General features: G+C 42.3%; 1 protein-coding gene across 3 annotated transcripts in view; it reads right to left on the bottom strand.

Annotated features, from left to right (window-relative positions):
* Nucleotides 1-12,577, bottom strand: part of LOC121364104 (glypican-5-like) — a 343,722-nt gene that overhangs the window by 79,145 nt on the left and 252,000 nt on the right. The window lies entirely within an intron of this gene.

A 12,577-nucleotide genomic window follows, 5' to 3' on the forward strand; every position in this document is an offset into this window, starting at 1 on the left:
CATGATCACACAGCCTGCCACGGCCACACAGCCCTGCCATGGTCACACAGCCCTGCCACGGCCACACAGCCCTGCCAGCTGTGGCTCTGCCACGGCCACCCAGCTCCAAAGCACTGCCAGAACTCTGTGTGGCCCTGCAGAGGGTCCCAAAGAGGAGACTGGCCTGGAATGGGAAACCCTTCTGTCTCGGAAGGGGATTTATGAGCATGTCCCAAATGCAGGAATCACTGACATGTGTGACACCGGTGAAGTGAAAAGAGCAGAGGACCTGAACGCTGGCCAGGGGAGGATTTTTGACTATTTACTTTTTAAACTTGCTGGCATTTACCCAGCAGCTGTGAGCAGTGGGGAAAAGGATCATTGCAAAGACTTAAGGCTCTTTCAGGGGAACACAGCAAACCCAGAAAAGTCACCTGCACCAAAAACCAAAGCACCTATCTGCAAAATGGGGGAAAGAGCCCTTAAGTAAAGACACACCTGTGCCAGTGTTCAAGTCTTCTTTGTAACAGGAGGGAACAAATAAAGAAGGATCTCTGTTTTATAATAGGCTTCTGCTTCTAAAAAATTGCATTAAGGTGTATAATCCAATCTAAAAAGAATGCACGAGAAAGGGATGGTGTTTGATTATGTAAGTGGTGGTGGATTACACTGCACTCCAGTGTCAGCAGAACATAAAGGAGTTGAAAACAATGATTTGATTCTTAACCAGATGCAGAGAGTTTGTCCATGGTTAGTCAGAAGCATTGTACTTTACATAAATGCTTCACAAATGGTGACACAGTAATTACAGCACCAGGAAATGGCCACTATCTGTCTGCTCTGCACTTTACAGACTAAATAGAGATTTCATGCATAATGAATACATTTGTGTTAGCCCAATTCACTTTTTCAATAATAAGGTGAGAATAATATAAATTTTAAATTGTTATTCCAGTGTTACATCTATTTTATCATGAGTTACACTTTTAATAAAATGCAACTTTACTTGAAGCACACATAATGCTTGCATAATCTGTGGAAGAAAATTGGCACTGTAGGAATTTATAATTTGCTTATTTCTTATAAAGCCTTTTGATGTATCCTGCAGATTGATAGGGTTTCAGTGTATTTATACAGATAGAAAAATATTTTCTGTGGTTGGGTATTTGCTCCTTTGAATAGACTTCTTTACAGTTTGCAATGCATTTTCATATAGTTTGCAAAAATAAGTTTATGATTTATCTGTAGTTTAAAAAATTCATTTCAAATCTTCTTTGATACAACACACTTCCAATTTTTGTTGTGACACAGATTATGCAAATGTGCTTGACAAAGAGGATGCAAAGTGATTTTAAAGCAGCAGTTCAGCTGACAGTGCCCAGGCTGCTGTGGGAGCTCAAAAGGATTGGGGGTTTACAGCCCCATGGATGGACATTGATTACTTGGGGCTTTTCTTGGATTAATGGGGAGGCTCCCACAGGGCATTTCCAGTGATGTTTTTGGGGGTGATACCGAACCACTGCTGTGTCCCCATTAGTGTCACACATCTTTTTATCTTTTTCATTTACTGACAAGCTGTCATGGACCTGCTAACATGTCAGGACTCTGGAACGTGATTAAAGTGGTTTCTTTTTTTTTTTTTTTTTTTAATAAAGCTCTTTTCAGTTCATGATATCCATGTGGAGTTTATGTTGAGGCTTAAAGCAGCTTGGAGACAGCCAGTGAGTGCCTTCCTAGTCATGTGTGGAGGAGTGCACATGCAGCAGAGTCCCTGGAGCAGGGCAGAACCACACGGGGATGCCGCATGCAGAGGAATCTTGCATGCTGCTCACCAGGGCAGGAATCCCCTCTTATCACCAAGGGACCTGAGCAGGGAACACTGCTCCATGAAAATCTGCATTCCCAGCCCCACAGGATCAGGAGGCCACAGGCAACAACACACACCAGTGGCTGTGGGCTGGAGAGAGAGAGAGGAGGGAGTTCTTCCATGTGCAGCCACTGAAACTGTGGAGGCAATGACTGGGCTGCAAGTGATGCCTTAGGATTTCAGCTCTTCTGTTTTTCAGATCCTGTACTGCACTAGTGCACAGCTCCAAACTCCATACAAAGGGTTATTTAACTGCCTTCACATTTTGCTCAGACAGAACAATTCCTCTGGGCCTGAGATCCAAGGACACCCTACAGCCTCAGGCCCCAAAAAGTACAAACAAAAGTGAACTGGGGGGAGCAAACTGGGGGTAAATGACTTCATTAGCTGAAGATGTAATTGGAGAATTAACCCTTGATAAGTGAATGGACCAAACTTATAATTGTTTGAAAAACTGGTGCCCATTGTCCAGCTTGGGTGCAGCCTTTGGGAGGCTTTTGCTGCCCAAGGTGTGGCTGTTTGAAGGGTTTCAATAAATACCCACTTTATTCTCTGAATCTTGTCTAGCCTCTGCTCTAGGGAGCCACTGCAAGGTATCAGAGGAGGTGAGGTTGCTGAGAAGCTGTCTGGCTTTCATAAGGGCAATGCCACATTCCACCCTGACTGAAGGGAAAACACATAAATTTGTGATAGTGCCAACCACAGAACTGCTGTGCAGTGACAAGAAAAGCCTCCAGATGTGAGGCTTTGAGTACAACACAGCCTCATGATGCTGCTGATGCTCAGGGCTTTTCTTCTGCTTTGGAAAAGCAAAACCCAGGCAGCACCTGGCTGGGTCCATGCTCTAGTGCAGCCCTTGCAGGGCTGGAATGAAATCTGCAAGGACAGTGGTTGGAGAGACCCTGGCAGGCAGGGATAAGGCAAAGAACTACCAAGAAAAATCCCCTAAGGTCCATGGAATGAACACAAGTGCAGCAGGTAGTGGTCAGATTGCTGGAACACAGAGATGTTTCTCACACCAAGGACTCAACAAAAGGAATGATGTTGCCATGGCTTTAATAAAAAAATTTAGAGCTCCGTGAAGAGAGAAAAACTTACTCCAAGTGAACATGAGTAGTTGGTCATTTTCAAAAATAGTTATTTTTTAATGTGTGAATATAACATGAATATTTCAATTCCCAGAACTGTTCTGCAAGTACTTTTTATGACAAGTGATGAAATGTTCCTGCCTGGATGCAATTGTACTAAACTACTGTAATAGAATCTCTGCTTGAACTTGATGTATCCCAGCTTTGGGGCTGCATCCCAGTTTTGAGAGGATACCTTATTATCAATAGCTGAGTTTCAAAAGGGGCCATGACCTGTGTAAATTAGATAAATCAGGATGTCAAAAAAAGACAGTGCCACAGTTGTTTAACCTGAACCAATGGAATTTCTGTGCTTTGGCACAGGCCAAGCTCACTGCTGCAGGTCACCATGGGCAGCACCTTTGTAGCAGCCTTAGGGTCACCACGCTGGGCAGGAGGGAGAAGGGCTGCAGAAACCAATCCTTCGTTTCTTGGCTCAAACTGTTGTCTCATTAAGTCAAAAGCAAAATCCCCAGTGATAATTATTGGGTCAGAATCAGGCCAAACTCCCCCATCTTGTTTTTTTCTGGCCTTTATATTCTTTCTTGTGAATTTTAGAATGTAATACTTTTAAATCAAGAACTTTCTGGCTAAAAATATCAAGCTGACTATACATTAGCATTATTATTATTATAAAAGCTATATATTATTTGCAGGGGGTAAAATATTCCAGCTTGAATCAATATTTTCCCTTTCGTGTTCAAAACCTACAAAAAATACCCCCTGAAATTAACATTCTTCCAATTGCATATGTACAACAAATGTTTCCATTTTTCAAAATGAAACCTTTTCGATAGAGAAACAAATTTGTGGGTTTTTGAACAGGAAGAAAACTGCTTTCCCCCCCATCAGCTCTACTGTTTTTCTATTGTGTAAGAGATTTATCCTGATGGAGTTTAGCCCAGGGCACTGTGCTTGCCCCTCCACGTTCAGGTTACTGCAAATGTTCTTTGTGCTGTTGGAGCAGTGTCCTGCGTGTGCTGCAGCTCCATACATATTTAACCAGGCTGTTGCCTTACAAGCACATGTTCAAAAGATTTTATCTAATCAAATTTTAAATAGGAAATTACTTGTCTGACTTTACATCAGAGAGCCATTCCTTCCCCTGCTGCTGCAGACTGGGTTATTAGGACTTCACTACCAAATGGTCAGCAGCGTGGCTGAGTCACCACTCTTAATTCTGGGCTATAAATATCAGATGATGATTTATTACCAGGCAGTTGCAATGCTGGAGGAGCAAATTTTCTTCAATCTCCTTAATTTGGAGAGGAATGGCAAATAGTTTGGAAAGCTGAGAATTTCTAAGGTTTTCAGTTCTATCAGCTGATTTCAGTGTCTCCCTCCACTTTCTGGTGATTCCAAGAGGTTTTCATGCCCACACTGACCCAGTCCTGCTTCTCTCTGTGAATTAACTGCTAACTGTGGGCAGCAATTCCATGGTAAGTGGGCTAAAGCTGTGATGGTGAGAATGTTCAATGACTTTCACAAGTAAATGGAATAAACTTTGAAGGAGTAGTTGTTCCCTTGTGTGCTACCTGCCTCACCACTGTTCAACATTCCTACCCCATGTGGGCTTCAGGTGAGAGTTTATGGTCTGCACGGTGACAGAAATGGTACTGCCTATTCAAAGGTTGGAGTTTGCTCCCCAGAATATCCACTTACAGCAAGAGATTTAAAAAAAAAAAGACCAAACCAAACCAATTTTCTTAATTTCAAAATATCTTTTTGTCACATTCAAAGTTTGTTTGGTTCTTTATAGTTTTTTGGGTTTTTTTTTATTTCAGAAATAATTCAAATTTGTCTTGACAAACTATTAGGCATTCAGAGAAGAACAAGTACAATAGGGAGATTAAAGAAGACAGCCTAAAGAATGTCAGACAATCTGTCTAAATCCTAAAAGACAGGAAGAAAAGGAAAGAAAACATCTTCTGATTGTGATATTTAGGAGCCTGAACTAGGAACAGAATGCAATTTGGAAAAATAAAAGCTTCTGCTACAAGTAAACATGAGGGGCAATTACTGGAGCCAATAGAGGAAACCAGACTAACAGCAGTGTTAGAAATGCTGTAGGATCTTGTACCCAGCTGACTTTTCCATCACTGAGAACTATGACAATGACCCTCAGTCATCCATAATTTCGGGACTTCACCCTTCTGTTTGTACAGATTGAGGCTCCACTCTTCAGCACCTCATATAAACCCAAAAAGGGTTCTAAATTCCCTCTTTTGCAAGTTAAATCTGGTTCCTGAGTTTAGGGCTACTGGATGATGCTACAGCCCAACACACCCTAAAAGGCCTCTGAAAGGTGTCAGCTGTCCTGTCCAAACTGGAGATTTCAGGGAAATATTACTTGGCCGCTTCCAGGATCAAAGGACAGAAATAAACACTCCTAAAAACAAGCAGACAGGAGACACTGTGGGATAAACCAGATGCAAAATCACCTGCTGAGGAATAATGTGCTTAATCTTTGAACACTTTTCAGGGAAGGTATTTAAGTACATGCAAGATCATCAGCTGGTTTAAGTTATTTTAAAGTACCTTGATCTCAAGGCAGCCAGATCCAGCCCTATAAATTCTTGATCCTGGTGATATGTCACATACTTCAGCCTGAAGTTCTGTTTGTTTTGTAGTAAATCGAGTCTAGAGCACAGAGCAGTTGTGCTGTGCTCTCTGTTACTGTTAAACTAAACTGTGCTTTCTTTCAGGGTATTGTTTTGATCCTAAATTTCTCAGCTGAGACATTCTGATGGCATATCTGCTGGCTTCAGGCACAACAGAACTCTTTTAAGGAGTGTTATTTTACTTTAAATGGACAATCAAGGAATAGAAAACCTCTAAATGTGCACCTGGTGTACTCAAGGCAGCTTCTCCCTGAAAGCAAAGACAAAGCACCCCCAAGGAACATTGGTTCAAGAGAGGGAGGAAAACAAAGCAGAGCAGTTCTTTTCCTCCTTCAGAAGAACAACAACTGCTTAGGCTTTCCTTCTGAACCATAAAACAAGAGAAGGTGTCAGCAGGGAAAAAGAGAAAGTGTATTTTCATTTGTCAGTACCTTTCGGTTCTATTTCCACTGCCAAGCAGCTGCACCACCTGCCTTCCACTTGTGTGCAATGAGAGATGACAGAGGGCTTCTTAAAGCCTTTATGATTGCAGTAATTCATAACCTTACCTTAATTAACCTGGCAGAATTTACCTTTGAAAGAAACAAGGCCCAGGGTTGATTTTAGTCTCTTCCTTCCTTGGAGAAATGTGAGGAGGGAAGGTGGCAGAGATGCAGCACAAGGACCAGGAAACAATGTCCCTGTCACCTGGCTCTGGCCTTGTGTGGTACCAAAACCAACTGGCAGGTGAACACTGGCCTTGGGCTTGCAGGATTGTTTTGATAACTCTTAATCTAATGGCATTAATATTTTAAAGGGAGCTCCATTAAATGATATGAGTTATCTGTTTTGGAGCAATTTGAAGGATCTTTCATTGTTAACTCCTCTTAATTAATTCTGGCTTTATGGCATTCTGGGGGCAGATTGCCTCAGCCTTCATTTACCCTATCACTGTGTGGCATGATTGGAGCTCTCAGGTGAATTCCTTGTCAGAAGGATGCAAACCACACATCTCACAAGAGCTCCATGTGAAGGGCTGGTTTTACTCTCTGCCTGTGAACTCTGGGTGCCAGCCTGCTCCTGCAAATGACATCTTCAGAAAAAAACACCATGACTGTGGGGTCAAAGTATCTACCTGCAGAGAGCTCCCACAGCCTGAATTAAGATACCCTGCTTAATGAGTTTAACATTGCAATTTTTCTTAGAAACCTGTCTTTCTCACATTTAACCATCAAACACCACAGTGCTACTTTTTGTTCCTGCTCTTTGTGGTTCGTCCATGGTCCTGTTTAGGACCATTCAGCTTTGTGACACTTTTGTTTAAAAGAAGTCCTTTTTATTAATACCTGTGAGAAATGCTGCTGAGTGGGAACTCACTGGAAAATGAGATCAATGAGTTTTCAGTTTAGGGCTGTTTTTAAAACTCATCTCAGAAACAGATATACACATGGAATTACTCCTGTGGAAGGTAACCAGATAAAATACTGCTGACAAGGAAAGTGAAAATTGTTCTGCTGTAAAAAATGTGTTCAAGGGACAGAGATTACTGGTAATATTTTTAGTAGGAAGCTGGTAAAAGCTCATTACCCTTCAGTGATCTCCAGTGCAGTCCCTGATGGCTGCTTATACAGAACTACTGCAAGCACTTGAGCCCCAAATGTCTTTATTTTGTTCTTTCCAATGTTTCATTTCCTCCTACAGAACATGCATTGGAAGGCTTAGGGTACCTTAAGCAACTAAAATGCTTTACCTTTTAATTTTGTCTAAATGCTGCTAAGATGATCAGAAATGTGCAGTAATTTATATTTCTCTGGTGAAATGGTAAAACTGCATTTCCCCAGTTACCATTTTGCCTCTTTGAAGGCACCAGAGATAGCACCAAAGCTGTTCAGCGAGTCACAGAGCTGGCACACAGTCTGTTGTTCCTCTAGATACTGCTCTGCTCAGCATTAGGAGAAATTCCTGCAGGGGATGTGTTTATCTGGTCGTGCAGAAAGTAATTTCTACAACTTGGCAAAAACTCCTGTCTTGAGTGGATCTAAGCAGGAGCCCTGGTGCTGCTGGGAACTCTCACCTCAGGTCTGGGAGTGAGAATCTGAAGGAACTGAAATCCCATTCCTTTACACCTCAAATTGTCACATCAGTGCTGAGGCTGAGGAAGGTTGAGGAATGATTCTAAGATTCTTCTTCTGTTCATTCCAAGTTAAAATTATACTAAGGGACAAAAAATAACTTACTCCTGTACAGGCAGATTATAAAATAGATTTACCCAGGGACAGAGATGAGGAAACCTCCTTCTATCTCTCTCTCTCTTTTTTTCTTCTCTTCTCCTCTCCCTTTGCAACACTCTCTTCCCTTCCCTGAAGCCCCTCTCAGCTGCCCTCTGATCCCAACAGCACAGAGCAGAGCCTGCAGGAAATGCCACTGCCACCCAGAAGAGAATCTCTCAGCCAGGGGTACCCAGGAGGGAATGGTGAGACACCACTGTGACATCAAAGTCACACACCTCAGGATCAGAGCTTCCCAAGTTCAAATAAATAATCTAAAATCTGTATTTTTAATTGGATTATTTCGGTTTCTCTGGTTTTCTCTGCTCCCATGTCTCCTCCCAAACTGTATCCTAAAACAGAAGCCACAGCCTGAAATTTGCCAGCTGTGGAACTACCACTCACTCTCCCCCACACATGCTGAAGACCCTGGCAGGGTTTGCTTCTGCTGCTCTTGACAGAGGCTCATGTCTCTCTACCACCCCAAATGGCAAGCATAAGGTGGAGTTTGTCTGAAAAAAATCAAACTTCTATAAGGGTTTAACCTGTTACTGTGCTGTTTTGAGGACAGAATGAGGCATTTACGCTGAGGGCAATCTAGGAATTTATAGGCTTTCTAAAAACAGAGTTGGAGATAAAATGTCTTGAGCAACAAAGGATGTAGAAAAATGGCTATGCAAGGCAGCAGGATGGGGAGGAGGTGTGATGGAGAGGTTTCTCTAGGCAGGAAGATAGAAGAGACTGAAAATGCAGCATTTCTGTGAGCCAGGATCATCTGTGAGGATGTGTGGCAATGAGAAGCTGACGAGCATGGCTGACTGCCAGCAGATATTATGATCTCAGAATATTGATGTTTTGTACTAATAATTACAAAATCAGCAGCTGTACAACTGCGTATTTGGATAAATACAAGTGTGAGAGCAGCCTGTGACACGGTGAATGGAAATGAAGTATGATTAAAATGACAGGTCACACAGTAATACTGATGCCAAGAAAAGACTGACAGGCTGGGAGAATGATAACATAATAAAGCATTAAAGAATCTTGATATTCAAAAGAAAAAAACTGATAATGGAAACATCCATAAGCAGTCAGAGAAATGCATTAACTTTCCATTGCTTTTGAGAGCAGATACAGATCAGACAGAAGGCAATAAGAAAAAAGAAAATTTACTTGTCTGCACTTGTAAAGGCATATTGGGGCAAAAATGCATCCTTCTCATAAGCCCTAAATAAGAAATCTACAAGCAGGATAATCTCTTCAGATAGTCTGAAAGATAAGCAGAAGGCTGGGGATTGTCTACACTGCCAAGAAGAAAGCCAAGAGTTGCAATCATGTCATCTGAATGCTCCAAGTAGATTTGTTATAGATTCCCACCCAGGCAATGATCTGTGACAATAATGCAGGATATTCAACTGGGATGTCCAAAATTTGAAAGTTCTTGTTCAAGGGAGGGAGCTTCATGAAGGAATTAGGAAGAAGTACAAAATAAAACTGTTACTGGGATTAGGTAAGCATTTGGCAAAAATCACGGTAATAAAACACATTTAGGCCACAGTCATGGTCAAAGTCTGGCTGGGATGTCCCAGGATGTGTTTTTATTAATTTAATGCCGGCACTGACAGACACAATTGAAAGTATTATAAAGTGCCTGAGGGCCAGGCACTAGTTGTTATTCCATGGACAGCCCCTGCTTTTGGGATGGGGACACAGCAGAAGCCCTTCTCTGTGGGGAACAGGGCAGTGAGCCAGGCCAAAAGAAAGCTCCATATTTCCATTTCCCAATGATCTCAAGTTTCAAGGCATGTCAGAAGCAGTGAACACCTGTCTCACCTGAGGGCTGAGCTTTTTGAGCCACAAACAGATTCTAACCTCAGAGAGGTGAATCTGGTGCAAAGCCTCAAGTACACCAGACACTTGGGGCTGTCCATTGTGTTCAGTGGAGGAGGGCCCAAGGATGGACTAAACTGTATTTTCCTCACCAGAGGACAGCTCCATTCCCTGGGACTTTGCACAATGTTGCATCGGGCTCCTCAAGACAGAAGCTGGGAAGAATTTCTGCCTTGCACAGGCTGTGTGAAAACACCCAGCCTCAGAGACAGGGATGCAGGAGCACCTGGGTGTCCCCTGCGTGCAGGTGTGCTCACGGACTCGTGCCCACAGTGGTGTCAGCACAACCTTCCTCACCACACTGCTCCACAACTTCCACACAGCCCAGAGCTCCACACAGCCGCCTCTGGCCTTGCACTAAACACAGGTTTAAGCCTTCCTGTGGCCTAAACATTTCCTCCACCTTTGTTTAAGAGTGAATCACCTGATGATTTCCCTGAGCTGACCCCTAATATTGCTTGTCATTGCTTGGGTGGGGCCTCATCACAACACAGAGCTGGGAATTGGAATTCCTGGCACAGGCTTCCTTCCCACTTTTCACCAAACATTTTTCTCCTCTGAAAAGGAAGCAGCAGTGTGAACCTGTTACTGCTCTCTTTTTCATGCGCAGCAGGACACTCATTCCTCTCCCTCAATCCTGCAGGGCACTGAGCAATCCTTGCTCTCTCCAGCACCTCCACGTAAGGGCTAAAGAACAAGGACTGACACCCTTGTATGGACTCACACTGTGATCCACGTAAGACACTGGCTCTGTGAGCAGGCTGGGCTCAGCAAGGCTCAGCCTAAGATGCTGCTTTGCCCTTCTGCCTAGAAACCTGCAGGACTGCAGCAGGGCAAACCACAGAGCAACTTCCCCATCCACGCTCCAGATTTATACGGCTGGCTTTCCTCTTCTTAAATCTCTCCCAACAAAGCTTTGTTCCAAGATGATTCACAGATGTTGTCATTAAGAAGTTGGGACTTGCCAACAAATAACACATGGGCCTGCTTGAGAAACTGCTGTTCCCACAGCTTTCCCCAGGAACAGATACTCAGGGTAATTGGTAAGGCCTGTGAGAACAGCACATTATAAAACATCTTCCACCATCCATAATTTTTGAAGAGAATCCTGGTTTCCTGAGAATTTATCTTGTTCATTTAAAAATCACATGGATAAACACATAGATATAGAATAATTAAGCCCATTCTCATGAAAGAAGTGTTAATCTTTTCAGGTAATAGTGAATGGGTCAAGCAAAGACATATTTGCAACAAACAAAATCCCAGCACTAGCTAATAGACAGCCATGTAATTAGAGACATAAAATAAAATGATTAATTGATATGCAGGCATGAGTCTCAAAGGCCAGAAGGTGATAAACAAAAGGACAGGACTGTACTGTCCATTGCAGGATGAGCTGAACTACAGAGAGCAAACCCCAACCAAAAGGGAATAAAAACCAACAGAGGGACAAGGGTGTTCCAGTAATCTGGCTGGAATCACTTCTGTGCTCACCCACTCAGGACATGTTGAAATCCAAAACCCAGGAGCCCAGCCCGCTGTTAGCAGCTTGGAAAAGTAACATTGGCAATCAGCAGGGGACCCTGTCTGGGGAGATCTCTATCAATAGCTATGAACAGAAATGTTTCGTGATGGTAACCCATATATTGATTAAATTCTTGGTCATTTAGCAGTAAGGAAAAGGCTTTTTTTTTTTTTTTTTTCAGGGAGGTGAAAAGAAATGAGCATTCGGTAGGTTTTCACAAACTAAAAGCACTCTCAGTCTTTTGCAATGCTCTCAACACATAGAGCAGTAAATATAATTTTCATATAGTTTTGAATAAATGACAGATGTAGTACATATTTACTACATTCTCAATTCTGCAATTTAGAGGCTGACATTAAAATATTTTCCTCTGTTTTTCATGGGCCTGTTGTTAAAAGCAGACTGCTTTGCCAGAAAGTTGGTGTTTGGAAAGGCTTTCATTCCTTTTTCATTCCTTTTGTCCTGCAGTGAGACTCCGTGCTCCAACATGCCCCAAAGAGCTCAGTGGCATTTCACAGCTCTCCTTGTGTCTCACCCACACCTGTGAGGACATTCCTACTGACTTCACCACCCTTCACATCAGGGATGTGAGATTTGGGATTTGGCTTTAGAGCCAATTCACTACCCAATTTCCAGGCAAGCAGGGAACAGGCAATGCTGTCATGTTCCACTTCCACAAAACCATGGGAAGATGGACTGGATGAGTTTAAAGCTTAGGAAATACAAGTTCACAGGCTGTACAACTGCCAACATCATCTCACAGACATGCAGCAAGGGGAAAATCAACTAATCTGATGTTTGTTTTTCTTTAACATTCTATTAAAGCAAAGCAGCTCCATAATGAGATTACTGCATTTTATCTCTTAATTGTATCCAGATATGGAAAAGAGATTTACTGCTAGTGGCTTGTATACAGTACAATATTTTAAAGCTAATTATGATAGAGCATTACTATTGTCACACAATGAAATACTTACTCTTCTCTTATGAATCAATACCATTTTCTAAAATTTATTGTAACGACCTTTTTAATTGGATATACACCCTGCTAAATTCTGAAACAGACAGTTACATAAATATAATTCTTTTAAATCCGGGATGATATCAGCATAAAATATTTTAATTAAAGAGACTCCAAAAATGGAGAAAAAGTAACATCAAGTAGCTTTCCATTATTAAAGCCAGCTGAAAGTCAAGTCTTGAAAGCGTTCAAGGTTTTTTCTTTTAACTCCACCATTGTCCTTGGAAGCATGGATACATATCCTCCCCAAATGGTGTATTAATAGTTTGATTGTTCATTGAAGACTACCAAGCACCTGGCT

The sequence above is a fragment of the Pyrgilauda ruficollis genome, unplaced genomic scaffold, assembly GCF_017590135.1.
Source record: "Pyrgilauda ruficollis isolate IOZ18807 unplaced genomic scaffold, ASM1759013v1 scaffold79, whole genome shotgun sequence".
In the NCBI taxonomy this organism is placed as follows: Eukaryota; Metazoa; Chordata; class Aves; order Passeriformes; family Passeridae; genus Pyrgilauda; species Pyrgilauda ruficollis.